The 11,184-nt window shown below is 35.7% G+C and overlaps 1 non-coding gene across 1 annotated transcript; it reads right to left on the bottom strand.

The window, feature by feature from the left end:
* Positions 1 to 440: 440 nt before the first annotated feature.
* LOC145056002 (small nucleolar RNA R71) lies at positions 441 to 547 on the bottom strand. The gene has a single exon (XR_013685544.1). It is a non-coding gene; the product is annotated as a small nucleolar RNA R71 (small nucleolar RNA).
* Between the last annotated feature and the right edge of the window lie 10,637 nt (positions 548 to 11,184).

Consider the following 11,184-nt stretch of genomic DNA (forward strand, 5'->3'; position numbering starts at 1 on the left):
GTCCGAACCCAAATTCAACTAGAAAAGAGTGAACCCGAAGACAAGCCCGAAAACAAGATGGCAACCATTGCAGATATGTCAATGGGAGTATACAAGAAGAGAATCCGAGAGGACACCGGTCCCGATTTAGTACAACCTGTAATTCCTGCCGCTGCAATATTCGAGTTGAAAGGACACATTCTTACTACACTTAAGGACGTACCATTTTCTAGGAAGGATCATGAGGATGCTTACAAGCACCTAGATGAGGTCAATGACCTTGTAGACTATTGCAATGTCCTGATGCTCCTAGAAAGACAGTTTTGTTAAGGATGCTTCCCATTACTTTTAAGGGAGTTGCCAACGATTGGTTGAAGTTACTACCACCCGGTGCAATTACTATTTGGGCACAAATGCATGAGAAATTCCTAGAACAATTCTGCCCACCATGAAAGATATCTAAACTCAAGAAGGCAATAGCTAACTTTGAGCAACAAATGGGTGAGTCGCTTTATGAGGCATGAGAGCGATATAAAGGGTTGCTAAGAAAATGCCCTCAAAATGACCTTAACATACAACAAGAAGTGACTCTCTTTTATGACAGGGTGAATGTCATGATGAGGCAACTCCTTGATTCTTAAGGACCACTTACGAAGAAAACTCCGGTTGAAATCAAGGAGTTAATTGAATATTTCTCAAAGCATTCTCATGAGTACCACAATCCAAGACATGATGGAGTTAAAGGAATTGGGAGAGGAAATTCTAAAGATGGTTGTTGTACTAGCCATGCTAAATACTATAGACCGAAGAATGACCAAGATGGACCAATCAATTCATGCGATTAGAGTTGGTTGTGAAAGGTGAAATGGTCCCCACTTAACAAAAGATTGCCACTTGGATGAAAATGGAAATAAAAAGGTGCAAGTTTGCTATTCAAGTGGGGATAAGTATGATGAAAGTTGGAGAAAACCAAAGAAGGAGTGGTTACCATATGACGAATATAAGAAGCTGAAAGAAGAAAAATATAGACAGACTGACTGAGGCTTATACCAAAAAAAAAAACAACCACCTCCTGAAAAGAAAGTTGATCTTGAATCAATTTTACATAGATTTATTGAGGCTTCCAAGAAAAGACACGATGAGACCGATGCAGTGATAAGGGAACATCAAAATATTATGAAAGACCAGCAAGCTTTGCTAAGAAATCACCAAGCATCGATCCAAAATATTGAAGTCCAACTAGGTCAACTAACTACTTTTGAACAAGAAAATTTATCTCCAAAGATTTCTGAGACAAAGCCTCAATCACATGTAATGGTAATAGAAACTGAAGAGGATACCATCTCTGAGTTCCTTGAAGCACTAGAATTCGATCCATCTCAGACCGGACCAAGCTCGAAGAAGTCACGATTAGAAGGAAAAAAATGTTGCTGAAACACCAAACCCACGACGTGGACAGGGTCTAAACAGAACTTTTTTGATAATGTGCAAGCTTATCGTCCTCTACTTTCATTTCCGTCACGAGCTCATATCCATCCACTGGAGCAGGAGCATTTGAAGTTTATGGAACAAGTGGAGGGTATTTTAATTAATACTCCTTTCATTGATTCATTATCTAAGGTTCCTGAATATGACAAATTCTTGCAAGATCTACTTGACACTCACCGGCAGCTAGAGAAGAATTCCAAGGTAATTCTTAGTGAACAAAGTTCTAAAGTAATTATGGGAGAGTTACCAAAGAAGATGGGAGATCCTGGACGCCTCACTCTTCCATGTGAGTTTGGGAATAATTTGAAGACTTATGCTTTAGCTGATTCGGGAGCTAGAATAAATCTATTGCCTTACTCATTCTATCAAAATTATAATCTTTCGGGTTTGAAGGCTACAAGAATGATAATTCACATGACCAATCGTTCAGTGACACATCCAAGGGGCATTGTGGAGGATATCTTGGTAAAAATTGGTAAATTCGTGTTTCCAATTGATTTTTCGTTTTAAAAATGAAAGAGGACGCCAATGTCCCAATCATTCTTGGTCGCCCTCTACTTAATACTGCTCGATCCCTAGTTAACATTCGCGAATCCAAGCTTACTTTGAGAGTTGGAGATGATGAAGCTACTTTTAGAATAAAATATGGTTTTCAAGGGAATGATGTTCAAGGTGAAGTTTTCAATATCAATAAATAAAATGAACTTGAAGAAGTGGAAAAATTAATGGAGGAAGAGATTCAACAAGTTAAACGCACCAAACCAAGAGCATCTGTTCCACTTGTTTTTGAAGTGATTGCTTATAAAACACCGACATATTGGGCGAGTGAGGAAATTAAAGACTTGGTATCAAGTGACGAGGAAAAAGTTAGTTCCAATAAAAAGAGACTAACTATGGATAAGAAGATGGTGCATGTGGAGCTAAAAAATGAAGAAAAAGAAAAACCCCATCCAGTGGAAAATAAGGGAATTAAGAGGAAGCTTGAAGAAAATGATGCAAGGGTTAAAAAAGAAAATTCTAAAAAGGCATATATTAGATGAGTTCAAGCGTACAAAAGAAGGTAGAAGGACCAAAAGATACAAATGATGACGGACACTCCGACAAGTTCAAAGTGAGGTGGCACGGAGTCCGGCTCATGACTCCAATAAAAAGAAGCGCTTCTCGGGAGGCAACCCGAGCTCGATTTGAATTTCTTTATGTTTTGGTTTTTGCACTTTTAGTTGAATTTTAGGATAATTAATCATCTAATCATCTTAATTTTTTTAGAAATTGGTGAAAATCAAAGGTGGGGTCCTTAAAAATTGTATGGTAAAATAAATTAAGGTTTTTATAGTCAAATGACATTTTATGTGTAAAACTTCGACACCAACTCTTGGCCCAAAAGCCACTTCATGGTGAATTCAATTAGCCTGATCATTCTAAGCCCAACTAACAAGCCCATGATGTAGCCTTGTAATACATGATGTGGACTTTAAAAAGTCACCGGGGGGACCAGTGTATACAGAACCCTTTGACCATCCCCATTTGCTTACTCTCCACACGCACAGACGAAGAATAATAACCCCACATCCGATTTTTTGCCATTTTATTCCAAAATTTCTTGCATTTTTTGTCTCCTAACAACATTTGGTAAGTGTTACATCCACTAATCTCATAACTTTCTTCCCATTTTATGCATTTGGTGGTTAGGGTTTATTTAGGGAATACCCAAATACCACCTCATTGCCACTATATTCCAACATGGGAAGAGTTGTGGACAAGACAATGAGATGGAGTAGGAACTAGTGGAGCTCAAGGAGATGACGATGATTATTAGTTTTTATTTTTATATTTTTATTTGGTTTTGAAGTTGTTTATTTGTCCTTTATGTTTGAAACTTGTAACCGAATGATGGATGATTATTTCCTTTTCTTCTCTATAACTTGTTTTGTTGCAGATTTCGTGAGTTTTCATGAGTAAGAAGTTAAGAGTTAGAGATAGAATTTTCTGAGAGAGGCCATGTCATTTAGAGTTATGAGTCGAGACCCACAATCTTAGATAAGTATGGGGTTAATCGAGAGAGAAGTGAATTAGAGAAGAGTCACGTAATATAGAGTTAAGAAGGGTCTTAATCTATTAAGACACAAGTTTGCATCTAACTTGATTTAAAGAAGAATTGGCAAAACTGTTTTCTGTGACCCCTAATTTCCACGATGTGGACATAAAATACACGTCGTGGATTGAGTTTAAATCACGATTTCAGAAAATGTCATTACTCGAAGCCATGTCGTGTATGACTACACCACGACGTGGAATTTAAAAGATACATTTCTCTTCTTCTCTACACCATGAAATGTGGCGTATGCTTTCCCACATTGGCACTTTGAAGATTTTTCTACACCATTCTTATTAAAGATTCAAATCTCAAATTCATGTTTTGTAGGCACGTTTCCATATCCCACTTGTTAGAGATCCAAGATCCAAGTTCCATGTTTGAAGAAGTCAAAGTTGAAGATGTTCAAGTTATCCACGTTGTTCAATAATTGATCTCACCGCTACTACCCCTGGGGAGTCTATTCTTTTTTTTCCCTTTAATTGGTTTTAAATTATTTTATGCATACAATGAGGGAATTGTATGCAATAAGTGTGGGGTAGGGGATCGGAAAACTAAATTGCTAGAACATTTTAAATTTTAAAATTTTGAAAAATTTATACATAGATTTGAAATAATAATCTAAATTTAATTCTAGTAATAATTAAAAACTTAAGTTGCTAGTGTTACATGAGATGATCCGATGAGAGCTCAAATGTTTAATTGAGCCAACATATGTTATAGTATACTTGTGGCTTCCTATTCCTAGTGAAAAGTCATGAGTTATGAAAAGGTAATCTAGGGGAGCTTATGTAGTCATTGCACTTAGACTAATATCTCTAACCAATTAAGGTTGAAGTTAATCTCCCTTGCTTAACCATATAGGTTTTGAGCGGAAAAAGTGAGTTATATAAAAAAAAGAGAGAAATTACCAAAAAGTTGAAGAATTTTGGAGCTATCAAGTATGAAGATCAAAAGATCAAAAATTCTAAAGAATCAAAAAGCTGAAGATACTAAAAATTAAACAAAAAGGTGGTGAATTCAAATAAATCAAAGTTAAAATATCATAGAAGTGAAGTATTCCAAAAGCTCCATTGTGGTATCTAAAGTTTAATTCATAAATTATGTATGCTTGGGTAGCTTAACCAAAAATACCTTGAGGTTAACAAAGATTTATGAGGATTGATTCGGAGGGTTGCAGAAATGAGTATCATATAAGCTAAGGGGTGAAGTTTCATAAGGATTGTGAGTATTTAGGATTGGGAAGTTGTTAGGAGATTTAGACACAAATATGCGCATTGCGGTCTAGTATAATGGCCGAGTTCAAAATGAATTGTTTTATGTGATGCTAGTGATGAAGGTTTGCATTAAAAATAATTAGTTTTGCTTGAGGGCAAGCAAAAGATAAGTGTGGGGTATTTGATATTGCCATATTTATACATATTTTTGGCAATATTTTAAAATTTTTTGCTTAATATTTTAGTTATTTGCATAGATAAGTGGTACTTATAAGATTAAAATTCTATTTTGCAGCTAGAAGGAGCATTCTTGAAGAACAATGGCTAAAAGAGACAAGAGATTGAACTTTGGAGGTTGGAGAATTAAAGAAAAGAAAATCCATGGAAACAGCTGCAGCCACGTCGTGGACTTCATTCACGACGTGGAATGGACAATTAAGGAAGATGAGTACATAGAAAGTCGAAATCCTTGCCCGATAAGGATTCATCCAAATCCACGACGTGGAGTCCTAATCCATGACGTGGAGTTCAAATTCCCGATAAGTATATATATATATATATATATATATATATATATATATATATATATATATATATATATATATATATATATATATATCTTTGGTACTTACAGGTTTGGGTGGTTGGCTAGAGATTAGAAGTTCCAGAATGCGAATTTCAGAGGAGAATTAAGAGAGAAATCAAGCATTGGTATTGGAAGAAGGATAGAAAGATTATTACTTTACTTTTGATTTGGTACAATTCATTATTTCTTTATTAGTTGCAACTGTGTGTTTGATTTTAGCTATGAGTAGCTAAATATAGTTACTTCTGTTAGTTGGATGAAGCTGGAACTCATGGTTTGGTTATGTTAATTTAGATTTTTCTAGTTGGTTAATGTCTTGTGTTTGACTGTTTATACCTAGCATGCTTAACTTGATACTAGATTGCTTTAATTCATATTATGTGTAGTTAGTGATCATTAATCTGCATGAATTTGATTATCTAGTAATTTAGTGAACATTAGATTATTAGAGCTAAGATCGAACCAATCTTAGATAAGTAATTAAAGTATTGAATTCGGTTGTACTGGAGAACTAATATTATGAACATAATTGTGTTTGTTAATTTAATAATTAATTGTGTTAAATTATGTATGACCATGCATAACTCTACATGAATTAATTAAATATTAGTAAATTTGGACTTGAATTGATAATAATAAAATAATTGGTAACCAACAAGAATTATCATAATTAATAGCTAAACCATTGAGGGAATGTAGATTCGAACTAACAGATGTGTTTTTAATAGTTGATTGAATAGTTGTTGAGAATTTAAGTTTGTCTAAACTTGCAAAATTAGATAAAAACTCTTTTACTTTTGTTAGAATTTTAGGTTACCTTGATAGTAAGTAGGTTAAATAATTAATCTCGTTCCCTGTGTTCGATACCCGACTTTTGTGCTATAATATTTGTGTAAGGGTACACTGCCCTGGGTCGAATAGCTAGTAGAATAGTAGGTAAAATTAGGTGTAGCTATTTGCACACATCAAAGTTTTTGAATAAATGCCTTAGAATCTTGTTGGGTATGGGTAAGTGGTATCTTCGGGTTAGTTCCCTGCTTTGCCTTATTTATGTATGGTGGATCTTCATATGCCATTTCGTGTGCCAAGAGTTATCGGCAGGTCGTATCTTGTTGGGCGGGATTCAGTTGCTCAGTGGATTGTTCTGGTTCCTTTGGTGGATCCAGTTCAGGGGTATGGACTGGAAGATCTATGGCCAAGTAGTAGGATTAGTCCTTTAAGGAAGCCGAATTTCAGGCATGATAACATTCATTTAAGTAGAACCAGCAGTTGTCAATGAGAGAACCTTTGGGTTCAACCACTATCGCTGCTAGGGAATGAGCGGTAGCAAGGCGATGGTGGTGTCAGTCGCATGAGTCATTAGGTTATTGGAAGTGGCAGGGACGTTTTATTATCACCAAGGGTTGTATATGGTTAGAATTCATGGATTCATTTGAAGATGAGGAGTTAGGTTAAAGATTTTCCAATTCAGAGCAAGGGTTAGGGTTTTAGTCACCAGCATTAGGGGCTTAAGGATTTGGTGCGGTAACCTGAGAAGTGATTGAGATTATCGGACTTGCTAGGATTTCGGGGAGTATTCTTTTAGAATTCAAGAGTTGGACAATCATCGAGATCGACTAGTAATGGAACATTGTTATTGGTATACACATGTTATAGTCGGTTCGTGAGGATAAGTTGGGTTAGGAACCCAACAAAATTTGTGGGATGGGAGAGTTTTAGAAAATTTAATTGGGGGAGAATCGATCGGAATCTTCAGGAGTTGTTTCGGGTGTGGAAATAGGGTAAGTTTCACTTGCCAGTTTAAGGGAGGCAATCATTTAAGGTGGTCATGATTAATAAAAAGGGATCAGTTCGTACCTTGGGAATGACAGGCAGGATTGTTGGAGATCATTTCTTTGTTTCAGGTTGAGGACCACTGGGGACCAAGGCATAGTCGTACTTGTGTAGAGCTTCTCGTTACCTTTTCATGGATATAAGGATAGTCGGAATCGAATTTATAATCAAGAAGTTATGGCCTTTTGAAGAATTTAGGGTTTGGGGAAAAAACCTAGTATGCGAGGCGTACATGGGGAGTACGTAGGACGTACTCGTGCGAGGAACCTTACATGAGGCATACCTTGGCATACATTGAGCGTAGTCGGTAGTTTAATCGCAAAGCTTAGGCCTCGTATGCTGGGCGTACAAGGAGTTCAAGAAGCCCTAGTTTCTTTGTGTTGTACCCTATATAAAGACATTAAGACCCTAGGGTTGGCCTCTTTACCAGCCCCAAACCTCCTAAAATCCTAAATCATTCCTTAAGCTTTCTTGGTGGTGTTCTTGATCCCTTGAGAGGATTTGAGTGGGTGCTTGGCTTATTATGAAGGAGCTTTGAAGATTGAAGGTGCCTTACATGGAAAGAAGATTATAGATCTTGCATGATCTCAATTGTTGCAATCTTTTTGAGGTATCAAATTCATACCTTGTCTTTTAGACATTTAGATTTACTCATAGTTTGTTTTATTATGCTTTTGGTCCCATTTTGAGTTGATTGAAAAGTTAAGACGTTTTAAGGGCTTGTTCTTTTATATCTGAGCTTGTGTTGGACTCCATGAGCATAAAGGTGCAAGTTTCATTGGATTTTTCACTACAAGAAAAATGCGATTTTGCTACGGAAGGAATCAGTTGTGAAAAGCTAAAATTCCGTTGCAAAAGACAAATAGCGACAAAATTTGCAACGACCTATTTCCATCCCTAAAAACGCCGTAGCAAGGGGTTTGCAATGGAAACGATAATTTCGTTGTAATTGTGACAATGGAATGAAATCCATGGTAGATGGTATTCCGTTGTGTATTCCATAGTAGGTTTCCATCACAAATTTTGTGGTAGTTCTTCCGTCACAAATTCCGTTGTTGTTAATCCCTAGCAAAATCCGTGGTGATGAATCCCTATCAAAATCCGTGGTGATGAATCGCTAGCAGTGATGAATCCCTAGCTAAGTCCGTGGTGATGAATCCCTAGCTAAATCCGTTTGATGATCTCCTAGCAAATTCCGTGGTCATGAATCCCTAGAAATTTTAGTGGTGTATATATTATATACCAGATTCAATACCGACCGATTGATAATTGATTTATAAATTATATCCAAATAATTTTGTAGTAATATATGGAAAACAAAAAAAAAAAAAACAAAAAACTCATAACCATTATATCATAAAATAACAAAATAATTATTTATTACATGGAAAAAAGAAAGTTGCTACTCCAAAATATATAATCTTCAATAAACATATATCAACCTACTACTCTTGTTGTTTTGTAACGACATTAATAAGATCCAATGCCGTTTGAAGTTTTTTTTCAAGATACCCGACCCTTGCTTTGTTTTCCTCTTGTTGGGTGTTCATCATTTCTTTAAACTCTTCGTTTTGTTGTTTTTGTTTAGCAACAAGCTCCCTCATTTCTTCTATTTCATCATTTTTTCCGGAATGTAAGATACATTCGTTTTACCATTCCTATTGGGAACCACCTTTGCAAAAGATCCTAATCCATAAAGTCTTTTTTTTTTATCATGACCAGCAACAACATCATAAAATAGCTTGTCATCCTCAAATTCAACACCTTCAACTTCCAACTCTTCCCGTTTTTCTGTATAGGCCGCCTACAAAATAAAAACATTATAAGTTAAAATATATCAAATTTAGGAATGATATTATGGAGTAGCTACAATATAAAAGTCAATTTAAACTTAAATGAATATTACATGAATTTGTCTATCTTTTTCATTTGTGAAAGTGACTCCATCATGATTCTTAGTGTGTGTATACAGGAATAATTCACTATGGGGTGGGTCATGTCCTAATTTCCTCTTCTACATAAATACCATATAAAAAGTCAAATATACAGATAAACATATGCAAACATTGATACGATGTACCATTTAAAAAATTACCAAATCAGAAGCTATCTTCAAATGACATGCGGATCCAGCGTTATGTGTGGGTTTTGCTACTCCATCAGCCACACCGTTACGCCTATTTATCTTGTTTTGCTCAAATTTTAGCTTGTATTCTTCTGTATTCCATTTTAATTGCTTGGAGTTCCAGACTTCCTATGGAATATGAGCTGGTTTAAAGCCATGCTTGTTTCTTTTTGGGCTCCTCATGTTGAAGAGATATTGACCATAACTTTGTGCCGCTTTCATTGCCCAAGCTTGCCTCACCAACGAATCTATTGTCTCATCCTAACAACATTTTTTCTACACATTGACAATATAAACATAAGTTAAAGTGTAAATGTTTACCAAACATCAATTTATGACTTATAGTTACCTGAAACTCCTCCCGATATAATTCACGCATTTCTTTGCTTACTTGTGCCCAAGCGTATCCTTCTGGATCTACTCTTTGTTTAAAGGGCTGACTAATAAAGTGTGCACAAGGTCCTGATGGCATTAGCCTGCAAGTAATCATGTGATGTGTTAAGTTATGAATTGATATGTAGGTGTAAACCAAAATTTAATACATAAAAAAAGTTGTAATTAAGATTTGAATTGGTAACTCAAGTATTTTTCCAAACATCAACATTTAAACGTCCATTTGGTCCACAATCTTCAGAGGAATCGTTTTCACCTTCTACACATTCCACTACAGATCCATTCATGGTTGGTTGTGTTGGTGATGGGGTAGATTCTGGGATAGGTGTTGTTTATGGGGTATATTCTGGGATAGGTGTTGGGATAAATGTATATGTTGAAGATGTGGTAGTTCCTTTACTTAAGGAGGGTGTGGTAGTTATTATAGCTGTGGCGGATGGTAGTGTAGATGAAGGTGTTGAGGTTGTGGTAGTAGATATAGGTTTTGATGATATGGTAGTAGGTGTTGGTGTTGACGATGGTTTAGATGATGTAGGTGCTGAAGCTTTGGTTATTGATGTTCGTGTTGACGATTGTATTGATCCAGTTTCTGAAGTTTTAAATGTTTTTTCTAAGGAGGGTGTGGATGTTGTAAGTGATGCCGATGAAGTGGTAGTCATGGGTGATGTTAATGATATAGGTTTAGGGGTTTTGTTGGTAGATGCTACAGGTGCTTTGAATGTGGTTGTTGGTATTGGGAAGTCGATTTCTTCATCTTGTAATTGTTTGTTTACGAATTTTGCAACAGAAATCCTATTGCATTTCGTAACTTGTGGTGCAGTGAATTTAGTTGGCTGAACACCGGATGCTCCTTTTGCTTTCTAGTTCGACATCTTTCTGACACAAACAATAAAAATAAATTATATATGAAGGCATTACTTTGCATGCAAACTATTGAATACAAACAAAACCAATTTACATGAAGATGATCAGAGAACAAAAAACGATCGATCATCACGACAACAGTAAGTTAAATAAATATAAATTTTAGATGAGCGACAACCTATATCACCAAAGTCAGTGCACAAACGTATAACGAACAAATATTTTGTTCAATAAGCCGCCGGAGATGATGATTACAGAAAATGTAAACCCTATTTCTAATCGGTACTCTTAATTACCCTAATATGCAGCATAAATGTGTATAGGTTGGAGGGAAACAAATTGTGAAATACTTTGAACCTCCGCTAATAAAAAATTCGAACTATGCTAATTACCACTAAATATTTAGTAATTAAAATTGATTTAAAGTAGTTACAGATTGATAGATAGGGTATATACATATAAATAACGTCAAGAAAGAACATAGAGTAACGTTGTGTTCATAGTATAATTTTAACGTTAAATTATATACGAGGACATACGGGTCATTGGTCAACATGGTAGCTGATTATTGTGTCTATGGATGACATATGGGTCATTAGTCAACATG

The sequence above is a fragment of the Lactuca serriola genome, chromosome 5 (assembly GCF_051521515.1).
Source record: "Lactuca serriola cultivar US96UC23 chromosome 5, Lser_US96UC23_V15, whole genome shotgun sequence".
NCBI classification, from domain to species: domain Eukaryota; kingdom Viridiplantae; phylum Streptophyta; class Magnoliopsida; order Asterales; family Asteraceae; genus Lactuca; species Lactuca serriola.